This window comes from Lepisma saccharinum, chromosome 2, assembly GCF_977018435.1.
Source record: "Lepisma saccharinum chromosome 2, izLepSacc3.1, whole genome shotgun sequence".
Taxonomy (NCBI): domain Eukaryota; kingdom Metazoa; phylum Arthropoda; class Insecta; order Zygentoma; family Lepismatidae; genus Lepisma; species Lepisma saccharinum.
The window spans coordinates 117,926,679-117,939,113 of record NC_139230.1 but is presented as its reverse complement, the minus strand read 5'-3'; positions in this window follow the sequence as shown (position 1 = coordinate 117,939,113).

The following is a 12,435-nucleotide window of genomic DNA, read 5'->3' as shown; positions in this document are numbered from 1 at the left end:
ATTTATTTTCTGATGGTAAAGTGGTTCGGTGATAGGCTGTCAGTATTACACGCCGAAGATTATAAGTTTGACTTCTGTTCGATTACCCCTATTATTATTATATATAGCAACTAAGTATTGTATTTAATTAATAATTGAAATAAATAAAAATGTTATATATAACAGTTGGGCTGAAAAGTTCGTAGGCTAACATAGTAAAAAATATTTTTTGACAAAATTCGATTTTATTATTCAATATAGTTGCCTTTGAGGGCGATACAACGATTATAGGGGTCATACAATTTTTCGATGCCATTTTTATAGTACGATTTCTCTTTAGCCTCAAAATAGGCCTCAGTTTCGGCGATTACCTCTTCATCAGTGCTAAATTTCTTTCCAGCGAGCATTCTTTTAAGGTCTGCAAACAGGAAAAAGTCACTGGGGGCCAGATCTGGAGAATATGGTGGATGGGGAAGCAATTTGTAGTCTAATTCATATAATTTTGCCATCGTTTTCATAGATTTGTGACAAGGTGCATTGTCTTGATGAAACAGCACTTTTTTCTTCTTCAAATGGGGCCGTTTTTTCATGATTTCATCCTTTAAACGCTCCAACAACGCTATGTAATAATCTCAGCTATCTCGATAAACTTCACTTTACGATCATTTAAAATTATTTTGTGGACTTTTTTGATGTTTTCGTCGGTAACAGCCTCTTTGGGGCGTCCACTGCGTGCATCGTCTTCGATGCTCATTTCGCCTCGTTTAAATTTAGCAAACCACTTCTCAACGGTTGATTTTCCTGGTGCAGAGTCCGAATAATGTTTATCAAGCCAAGCCTTGGCTTCAACAGTATTTTTTTTCGCCAAAAAACAATGCTTTATTAACACACGAAATTCTTTTTTATCCATTTTTGCACAATAACAAAAGCTGCTTCACTCACAATGCTATATCTCACGAACTAATTATCCGGCAGCTGTGAAATTTATACACGTATCTTTTGAAGGTTAGTACTAAGTAAAAATCACATGGATTTAATTCTAGTAACGCCATCTATGAGTCAGCCTACGAACTTTTCAGCCCAACTGTTATATTTTAAAAAATAACACTCCTTTCTAATGATTTTTCAATGTTATTTTTTAAAATAATTTTTCAGAATATGTTTTTGAATTTCTCATCACTTTACTAGGATTTGCATAAAAATGATCCATGTGTCATATTCGACGAAATGTCATGTACAGCCAAAGTTATACATTTTTATTTTAGAGAAAATTATCAAGAAACAAAACAAATAAATACTATTGACATCCTTTTGTGAATAGTATTTATATTACATTATTTTTTGTTCACCATGCATAGTTGTATTCTTGTAAAAAGCATGAAAAACAATATATTCTCTACATTTCGCAAAGCAAATAATATACGAATTTTCGTAATAAGTAAAATGCAATAAATAATTTTTCGGTTTAATAAGAAATAAAAATCGCAGAGTTAACCGAACGGTGAATCGAACACAGAATTTTACACCCCATAAAATGCCTTGTAGCCTTTGCAATGAAGTGATGTAGATTCAAGTAATAAAATTTCATGCAATATCGTACGTTATAAGATTGTTCAAATATATTAAATCAATGTGTCCATAAGTTATTGTACTGTCAGCCATTTGGCACATCTCGTTACAAAATCTCAGCACATCATCATTCACTAGTTAATCGAATTGAATATTGATTCACTTCACAGTTCAAATTGCAACAATAGTTTCGACTCATATCACGTGAGATGTAAACTCAATTCAATTCTCTCATTGTATGTAACTTGTATGTTGAGCTCATGTAGAAATATCAATTATGAGCTCTAAGCTAAATTTGATGCTACAATCGCTTGATCAACTCTTGCGTCTCGCTGCCAGACATTCTACGTTCCTGTTTGCTCCAGGTCGCTTCTGCATTTCATTATCATTGTTTTTACCTCTGTTTTATTCTCATCGTCGTTCTGTTATCAATTGCAGTACTCTACTGTGTCTCTCGGAAATCTACTCAAAATCAATGATCTCCTACTGAACACTTTCAGTAGGCCTAATGTGTAATTACAGTTGAGGAACTACAAGTAAAATATTCTCTTCAGTACCACATGTAATATTGCATGTAGTGTGTTTGAATTTCAATTTGAATTCAAAATTTTGGGTGCGTCAGCACTTAGGCTATTTTGCATCTGTCACTTTATACGGGGTCCAGCCCCTTACCAGAACTAAAATAACATAACTGTAACGTCGTGTTGTAACTAAAATATTAAAATATTCTGAATTCGGTTAAAAGCTGAGGCTGTAAAGAGGCACTCAGCACCCACAAGGACCAAACACAGGACAACACAGAAAATTATACTGGCCATGGAGCCAGTCGCCAGAACCTCGTTCGTCTGCAAACTGAAGTCCAGGGTGTACTACGTGGAAGCAACAATTGGGTGTACATACTTCGTGGAAGGTCATCCCTTACACCCTTGTAGTGTGTTTAGCTCAGCATGTTAGCTGTAAATATAACTTTTTATTCCTCCTCACTAACAATTTGTTTTTATATCTATTTAAAATTTAAACCAACCTCACTTCCATGTAGTACACCCTGAACTGCATTTTGCAGACTAACGAGGCTCTGGTGACTGGACCTACTGTTAGTATAATCTTTGTAGGACTGCGTGTGTGTTGTCGTTGTTTGTGCTGACTGTCTGTCGCTTTACAGGCTAAGCTTTTAACCCAGGTAAGGATATTTTAGTTTTCAGACACGCTTTTATTTTTGTCATGATAAGGGGCTGGACCCCGTATAGCGTGACGGGTGTAAAATACCCTAAGTTTTCAGGCACACAAATTGTAATTCAAATTTAAAAAATCTTAACATAGATGTTTCAAAACACCTATTGATCTACTGAAAACAGTAGACAAAAGTTTCATTGGAGTAAGTAGAAAAGAGTCATGAAATAATACCCAAAGAAGTCAACCATTATGAATTAATGTTACATACTTTTTTTATTTCACTTTCCAAAACCTAGGAGCTCAAAATAATACATGGCATGCAATTTACTAGACAGTCTGCTTTTCTGTGATTGATTCGTCGTGCCCAGTCGGGGATAACTTCCGTTCAAGGTAAAAGGGGAAGGGGAAGAAATCCACCACAGTACCATGACGTATGAAGTAACATGTTCACAGGCATCCAATACAACTGATAAGGGTTCACCTGACCTTGGAAGTGTGGGAAACACGTTTCACGCTGGTTTCCAGAATGCTGTGGCTAAATCTGGAACTAACGGTGGAATAAGAAATAGCTTGCAACATTTAACAATGACATTTCGCATTTACAAAATATGAGATATGTAGACTTTGATTTATTTATTATAGTAGACGGTAGAGAATTACTTACCACGAAAGTCAAGTTCTAAATTGCAGACATCAAAATCTACTCCAGGTTGGAAAATACATTTGTGATAGACAGCAGATAGGTTAATAAGGTTTACAAGATTGCTAACGACTCTTAAGACAAACGTTCAACGAAGGTTATTGAGTGAGAAAATGGGAAATTGTTAAAAATAGCGGCCTAGTTGAGTGAAGATCGAAGGTTCGAATCTCTTATAGAACCGGCTATTTTTTTACACTAATTTTTGGTGCGTAATATATTTAATGTATTGTCGACATTTATAAGAAACAAAATATGAAAACTCTCCTCCTCTGTAACGGTGTGGTCTAAGACTCTGTGCTTTGGATTCCGACTGCAGCGGGACGGCATGGATTCGAGTCGTCCTGGGTTCACGGCCTGTTATCTGTATAGGACCGGTGGCAACCCACCATCGTGAGGAAATTGGGGAGCTACGAGTGACTGGTGTAACCTGGTTTCAGATATCTTCTATAACGGCTGAGGGTTCGACGTGCTGACCAACGTCACCTCGTTGCCAGTTGAAGATAACTGTAGGTAGGATTGTGGAAGGGAGACTGACAGTCGGGAGATAGCCCATGGCCCTTCAAGGTTTTAAAATATGAAAACTATTCCTTCCGTAAATCTAATTTCTCGTCATTGTCACGTGAGATTTCATTTCAGTATGACTCCTGCAATGCTAATTAGTTCCTAAGTAGGATAATGAGATGGACATAGAGATATTAAATTATGAGTTCACTGTTTAAAAAATTTGCATTAACACATTTTTATATTCACATACCTCTTTACAAATTCCTGAGCACGTCACTACAAATGAACCAATCTAGTGCACACTAGAGCCTTGGCTTATCGATATGGGGTATCCTACAATTTTGTCAAACCACAACCTCAATTCTCGAAGCTGTAGCCTCTCCATGTAAAACGATTGCGTCGTAAATATAGTAGATTTTGCTTAAATGTTTTGTGAGATTCATACCACCTTTATTTCATTTGCTACAAAGGAGCGTTTGGGTGTGTTGTTTATAAAGAGGCGGGTGGGGATTATATTTCTAATGCATATTGAACGAATTGGTCTTAACTCATAATCATGCCGTAAGAAGGAACGAACTCGTGGGGTAGTGGTTATCGCACTGGGTTGTCACTCTAATGGTCGTAGGTTCAAATCCGCACGCTGGCAAAAACTTTTCGTAAGCTTTATTCGTTCCCATTGTTACTATTTGAATTAGTCTTCTTTGAAAGTAACAACGTAAGATTATAGAATTAACTCTATCTCTTTCAAAATGGTAATATGAGGACAGGTTTCTTCTTATAAGAATTGGAAATTTTAGTGGTCTCAACGCATCTAAAATCCAAAATACTAGATCGACGTTATATTCTACTGAATTCTAAATCCACGTTATACACAGATAGGCTAATGGGGCCTGGACCTACAGTTTAAAGTGAGATACGAACCACTATGTGTCTCCACTTGTTATCCTTCACTGAACGTAAAACAAACAGATCTCCGCCCCCATTTTTAAAACAAATTTACATTAAATATGGTATTTATAAGATAATCATCATTGATTTGATTGTTTTTATTACTGAACGTCAAATAAAACATTTTCCACAATCACCTCTTCGTCCCATCTCTCCCAATATCTTTCCGTCCCTCTCTTTTCCCCCTTTCCCACCCCCCAACACATGTATCAAAATAAATATTTTCTTAGGTTTGTATGTGTATAAATATAACATTAAATACCCCCAAAAATACTATTTATTTTCAACTTTCCGTCACCCCTCTCCCACTCCCACAACCCCTCATTATTATTGGCGTTCGCCAGACCAAGTGGTAATGTATCGACGTCTTGTAATCGGTATGTCCTTTTCCGAGTTCCAGTCAGGCCCCATAATGTTTCAGATTCCAATTTAAATGTATCCCGAGTCGTGATTAGCCTATGTGTGCAAAAAGTGATGTTAAAACGAACTCTTGACTAGTGTTGCCCACGGGACGAGACGGGACAGGCTTTTAAAAATTCGAGACGAGACGAGATTGATCATGTGTCCCTTTGACAAACCAATATTTTCGAGACGAGACAGCATTTCACAGCATTTCCACGAGACGAGACAGGCCAAAGTCTCGTCTCGTGGGCAACACTACTCTTGACCTAAAAAATACAAGTTGTGTATTTTCTTTCAGCTGTGGTTCCCTCTTTTTGCGAGAAATAACGAATTAACCTAATCATTAACTCAACAAATAAAAATGCATCTCTAAATTAATTAATGAAAACTGTTATTACACCCAAACCACTATTTTATCGTAAATGTAAATGAAATGTCATCTCACGTAGTGAAAACAATGTGAAAATTGTTCTAATGAGTGATATATGATTGTCTAAAACGACAAAGTAAACTTTTGCGCAATCTTTCTGCCGATTCGCATTATTGAAACAATATTTAACCAATGGGGACGTTATCTCATATTTGGAAATGCTGCATTGGTTGAACTTCCTGTGGACAAGACCGTGAGTCACGCCTCCTGCTCCTCAGAATCGAACTTCACTCTGATTGGAGGATCGTATATTTCACAACACTTCCTTGTTTCAGAGCTACCAACATAATTTCGTAAGACGTTGGACTTAGAAAAAATCCATGCGACAGATTTTTTGAACATGACTGTACAATGTTCTCAAAGATACGCCAGAGCCAACAACAAGTGTGTTCCCAATTATGATTCTGCGCGACCATCAAACTATATACTTTATGTGGATGCCAACAGCCTATATGGTTATGCTATGATGGATAAACTGCCATACCACGGGCTTGAGTGGGTCGAAGATTACAACATTGAGGATCTTCAAGACTTTGATGACAGTGACTACGGCCTGTTCCTAGAGGTTGATCTGACAATTCCTGATAATTTGCACAGCCAGTTAGTTTTCTGATCTACCGCCAATTCCTGAGGTCGAGTGTTCGCCTGGCTCTAAACAGAAGAAGCTGATGATGACTCTGGAGCCAAAACAGGGTTATGGCATATACTACAAGAACCTCCAGTTCGTGATGCGCCATGGTGTTAAAGTAACCAAGGTTGGCAAAATCTTAAGGTTCAGGCACTCAAAATGGTTGAAGCCATATATTGATACAAATACCGAGCTTCGAACATGTGCGATAACACAATTTGATAAGACCTTGTTCAAATTGATGGTCAATTCGGTGTATGGTAAAACCATAGAAAATGTCAGAAAGCATACTGATGTCAAGTTGGTAACCGACCCCAGCCAAAGCAAAAAATTGGTAGCAAAGCCTAATTTCAACTACAGGAAAATTTATGATGACAATCTGGCACTTTTCAACATGAAAAAACTAAGATCAAGTTTGATAAGCCTATTTATGTAGGGGCTGTAATATTAGAATTGGCCAAATTACACATGCTGGAGCTATATTACGATGTGCTGAAGCCTTTTTATGGTGATCGTATAAGACTGATGTATATGGACACGGATAGCTTTATCCTTGATATTCAGACAGAAGATGTCTATCAAGATATAGCACAGTCTGCATTGCTTGAATATTTCGATACTAGCGAATTGCCTGGCCATCTGAATATTCAAAACCACAACAAAAAGGTGCCTGGCAAGTTAAAATACGAGACTCTTTGCGATGTTATTGTAGCATTTGTTGGGTTAAGGGCCAAGATGTACAGCTTTGAAACATCCAGTGGTGCTGTTACCAAAAAAGCCAAGGGCAATGGTAGAGTAACTGTGGACAAAGAGCTCAGATTTAAAGATTATGAAGATTGTCTCAAATCATGTAGCACAATCAGAACATCAGAATATAGAATCCAGATTGTGGATCACTTGTTGACCACAAATATCGTAAGAAAATTGGCTCTGGACCCACATGACGATAAGAGATGCGTTTTATCATGTGGTATACATACTCTACCATGGGGTCATTGTGACTTGATAAGTGGCAAGCAATGCCCAATCACGGAGCATGGTTTACAATAAATAAACATGCCGATGAACGTATTTGGGTTCAAAAACAGGCTATTATGGACCTGCCAACACCAGCACCCTCTCCTGATATACAGTCTATGCTATCTAAACTAAGTGGTTTGTTAATTATTCATCTGAATAGCATACTTACATATGTTGATGTTAATACGGGTAAAACATTGTACATATTTAACAATAACATAAACCACTACCAGTTACCTGTAGGTGGTCAATTACAATTTATTACAACCCCCGAGGGCAATGTCAAGGTTTCAATAGGCAAAAATATTTACAGAATTAAGCACTCAAACATGATTTCTGGCACTGTATATACTGTCTCTGCCGGTGACTGTTTATATATTGAGGTCCCGGGACACTACGACAAGCTTATACCTCTATTTATAGAATTAAGAATCAGATACTCTATAATAAATAACCGCTAAAAACACAATGCCTATATTTGGACATACAAGGCGCGAAGATCACAGTGATGAGATTCTGATGCTTGATGTCAGAGTCAAAAAATTAAGAAGTGATTTACAAGCTCTACAAACTACACTCAATGCCAGTATTCAACTAAAGATTACCAATTTACAATCACAATGCATGGACCCTCTTCTTAAAATTGACTCTAAAAACAAATTGCTGCTTCAAAAATATACTGACTTGGCCACATTAGATAATTTTCAAAGTTTAGAGGAGGCTGTTAGCAGCTCTTCAAGCCAAATTTAAGACTCAGGCTACCAACTCTGAGCAATTGAAACACCAACTAGAAGAGCAGATTGGTAGTGTCCAGACAAAGCTCCAAACAATTGTCAAAAGCATAAAGTCCCAAGATGATTTTGATCTAGTGATTTCTACTTTAAAAGAACAGATTCAATCACTACAGATACCTAATCTGGACCCCTTAAACAATGCTATAGCCGAGGTTAAAGAAAAAATCGAGACACTCGAGAAGTTTATGGACAACCTACCATCTTCTGATGCTCTGAGTGCTATCATTCGTAGTGTTGCCAACATCGAGCTGCAACTCGAGACATATGAAGATTTTGGAAAAATTCAGAGTACCATAAGCCATCTTGAGGGTACCATAGCAGCAGTACAAAATGATCTGACAAATGTACAAGAAACCCTAGAATCCCGTTTACCTGGTATCGTAGACACTCTTGTCAGTGTCCAGCAACAGATTACCAAACTTGAAAACCTCAACACCGAATCCGAGCTATCCCATTTTCATCACTTGATCGATGATATCCAAACAAAGCTTGAAATTTTACAACAATCAACACCTACTCAGGCAGACATAGCCCTGCTCCAAGATGCTACGCGTAGTGTGGTTAATGCTACTGAATTAAATGCTGTAAAATTGACCCTTGAGTCTCTGCAGAATACGGTGGCCAATCTGCCTACATCACAGGAACTTAAAAATATTAAAAGTGCCGTGAATCGCATACTGAAATCAGAAGACATCAAGAATATCCAGACAGAGATCAAACAGCTTACTCAAACAATAGCCACTCTACCAACGAATCAGCATATTAGCGAACTGTATGCCCTGTTTGAGGATATCAGAACCCAAGTCCGTGATCTTACAGCTCAAAGTTCTAAATTGGCTGTTGTTGAAAATCTACAGCAAATTGTAGCCAACATCAAACAACAGCTAGGGACCCTAGAATCCAACCAGGCAAATGCTCTGTCTACTTTTACCACCCAGCTACAGGAGATTGTGCAACAATACAAGAAACTTGTTGTGGACATAAAAATCAAACCGGGCCACGACGATGTTGTTAAGACTATCAATGAGCACCTTCAATCTGTAATAAGTAGATTGCTTACAGCAGAAAAAGAAATAACTGGCCTAATCGAGAATCCTAAGCATACAGTAATTCTTGAATTGTACAGTGTCCCCAACAGAGAATATGAATCACCGTTTACACCAGGTGGTAAACTGTATATGTTGTCCCCTGCTCAATTTTATTACCAGTTCTTCGTAAGCGGCACACTCAGACCGGTCAAGATCAAATACTGGTTACAACCACAGGCACACCACTACCCTACCTTGTCAATAGCCAATGCTGACAACATACCAAAGGTCACCAGTGTGGACTTTTACAGACCCCGATACACTAGAAACAGCCTATGCTGAAGATGATTATTCTCTCGAATTTAATATACAAATAGGGGATAAGCTGTATTTAGGAAATCCTGTAATATCAGCTGCTGAACACCCCATAGTTGCAATATTCTTGTTTACGTACTATGTCTAGACAAACCATAGTTGACGAGCTACACAGACCAGCCAGACGTAACTATAAGCGACTGCCAGTGGTTACAAAAGGCATAGACGATTTGTGGCAGACTGACTTGGTTGACATGGCAAGTGGACAGCTGAAAAACATAGACAAGATCAACAAGGGCTACAAATATCTACTTACTGTCATAGATACATTTTCAAGATATGCCTGGGCTGTGCCACTCAAATCTATGACTAGAGCATGTGTTACAGAAGCTTTTAGGACAATCATCAATCAGAGTGGCAGATTACCGCGCTATCTACAAACAGATAACGGTAAAGAATTCTATAATTTGGTGTTTCAACAATTTGTTAAGAGCCAGTCAATACGACATTACTCAAGTTACAGCGATCTCAAAGCCTCTATTGTAGAATGATTCAACAGGACACTAAAAAGTCATATGTATAAGCAATTTACGCTTCAAGGTAATTATAAATGGGTTGCTATGATATCAGAACTTCTAGATCAGTATAACAACTCTGACGAGCAGCCCTTGATCAACACTGTTTACTATCCGAGATATCAGCCAACAACCAGAAGACCTAAATACAAAATAGGTGATCAAGTGAGGATTAGTAAATATAAACACATATTCAAAAGAGGCTTTACTAGAAACGGGAGCACTGAATTATTTACAGTGGTTCAAGTTAATCCTGGGACCCGTAACACTTATATAATAAAATACCATCACAACAAAATCCTCAAAGGCCGATTCTATGAAGAAGAACTCAGCAAAACTAAACAGCCTGACACTTATCTCATAGAAAAAGTTATCCGCAGAAAAGGCAAAAAGATACTGGTCAAATGGCTAGGTCTCCCAGAACACAGCTGGATCGAGGCAAACAAAGTGATTCTATGAATACCTGGGATGTTATAAAGCGATTACCAGAGCCTGAACAGCAGACTAAGAGAAATGGCAATCTCCTACCTGATAATATTCGTTGTCTTATTGTTGGGCCATCGGGTTGCGGTAAAGCAACGCTACTGGTTGATAATTTTTTACTGGCACCTAACTGGTTAGACTGGAAAAACAGGCACTTGTACGTATTCTCTAAGAGCTTAGAACAATTAAAATATCAGCAGCTGACGAAGCTATACGATGGACTGGATATAGCCACCTTTGAATCAGATGTTAAGCCACTCGATGACTGTCTCGATAACTCTGTTGTTGTGTTTGATGACATTATACTGGATAACCAAAACGAGGTTCGATTTTTTTTTACACAGGGGCGACACAAAAACATAGATTGCTTCTACCTGGCACAGACCTTTTCCAAAATACCAAAACAGCTGCTACGAGACAACAGCAATTTTATATGTGTGTTTCGTCAAGACCATACTAACCTCAAACACATACATGATGAGTATGTAGGTAGGGACTTGAGCTATAATGATTTTTCTAAGTTTTGTGCTAGGTGCTGGAACCAGGACAGCTATGGGTTTGTCAAAATCGATATGACAAGAAAGCCCAATAGTGGTAAATATAGGAGTAAAATCAACAATTTTCTAGACGTAGAGACGTATATAAACAACCATGAAACGACCAATCGTTGACGATCTTAAATTAAGAGATTATCTTGTAAAACGATTCAAGGGATGGAAATCAGAGAACCGAGGTTTTTATGAACAACACAAGCGCACAGAACAGCCCATATTGATGCTATTGGTGAACTGGGTAAAAATATCAAAACTGTTACAGAGCAGAACCAAAATTTGATCACAGAGCTTGTGCCGGTAGCTGCTCGGAACATATTAGATTATCCAATCACCCCCCATTCTAGTATTCACACACCTAGTCCTGTTCGTCCTCGAAGTATCGAAGCTAGTCAGGATCCTATTGAATTGGGCCTTCTTGCTCAAGAATATTTAAGCACACCTAAAGACAACAAAGATGAGGTCTTCGGTTAATATACTGACACAGATCGTGACGTTAGCATCATACATAAAATTGGCAATTTTAGGGTAACATTTATGGGCGATGATCTGATTGTATATTCAGAATCTCATCTTGGAGAAAGAGGTGGCTTTGTTAAGTATCCTGGAACACCTGGATTGTGGGAACTGATGACTCGTAAACGGCCTGACAACTATACTACTGTACTACAAAGAAATACTAATAAAATCGGATGCCCTGTACCAAAACAACGACCCTACACAAAATAGAGTCAAGTCTAGCAGTGGAGCAAAATACAACAACTTAATCAAGCTCACATGGTCACAGATCAAGACAGGTAGCGGAATCAAACATTACAGCACCCTGTCTAAAGAATTTGTCTGGGTTGAGGATGTCAGGAAACTTGTAGATAGGCTGCTGGTAAAAGCTGGCGAAGAAAATGCCGGTAACCATAATTTTTAAAATGAAAAGGTTGGAATTATGGACATGATAGCCACCAAATTGTCTAATTTTATAGTCAACGACACTAAGGGGATTGGTTATCTTATGAAAATTATTAATATTCTACCGCCTAAATTTTGGAATATCCCTGAGGGTCGGGGGTTGGTTAATCACATCATAAACAAGCTGCCCTTTGAGCTACACATACCAGGCTATCAGTATTGTGGTCCCGGTACCAAACTAGACCATAGACTAAATAGAGGTGACCCTGGTGTTAATCCCCTAGACTCTGCTTGTAGAGACCATGACATAGCATACAACACACATGACAATCTTGATAGGCGACATGTGGCAGACAGAAAATTAGAAGAGGCTGCATTTGTTAGATTAGTAAGCAGAGATGCTTCTTTGGGTGAGAGAATAGCAGCATTAGGG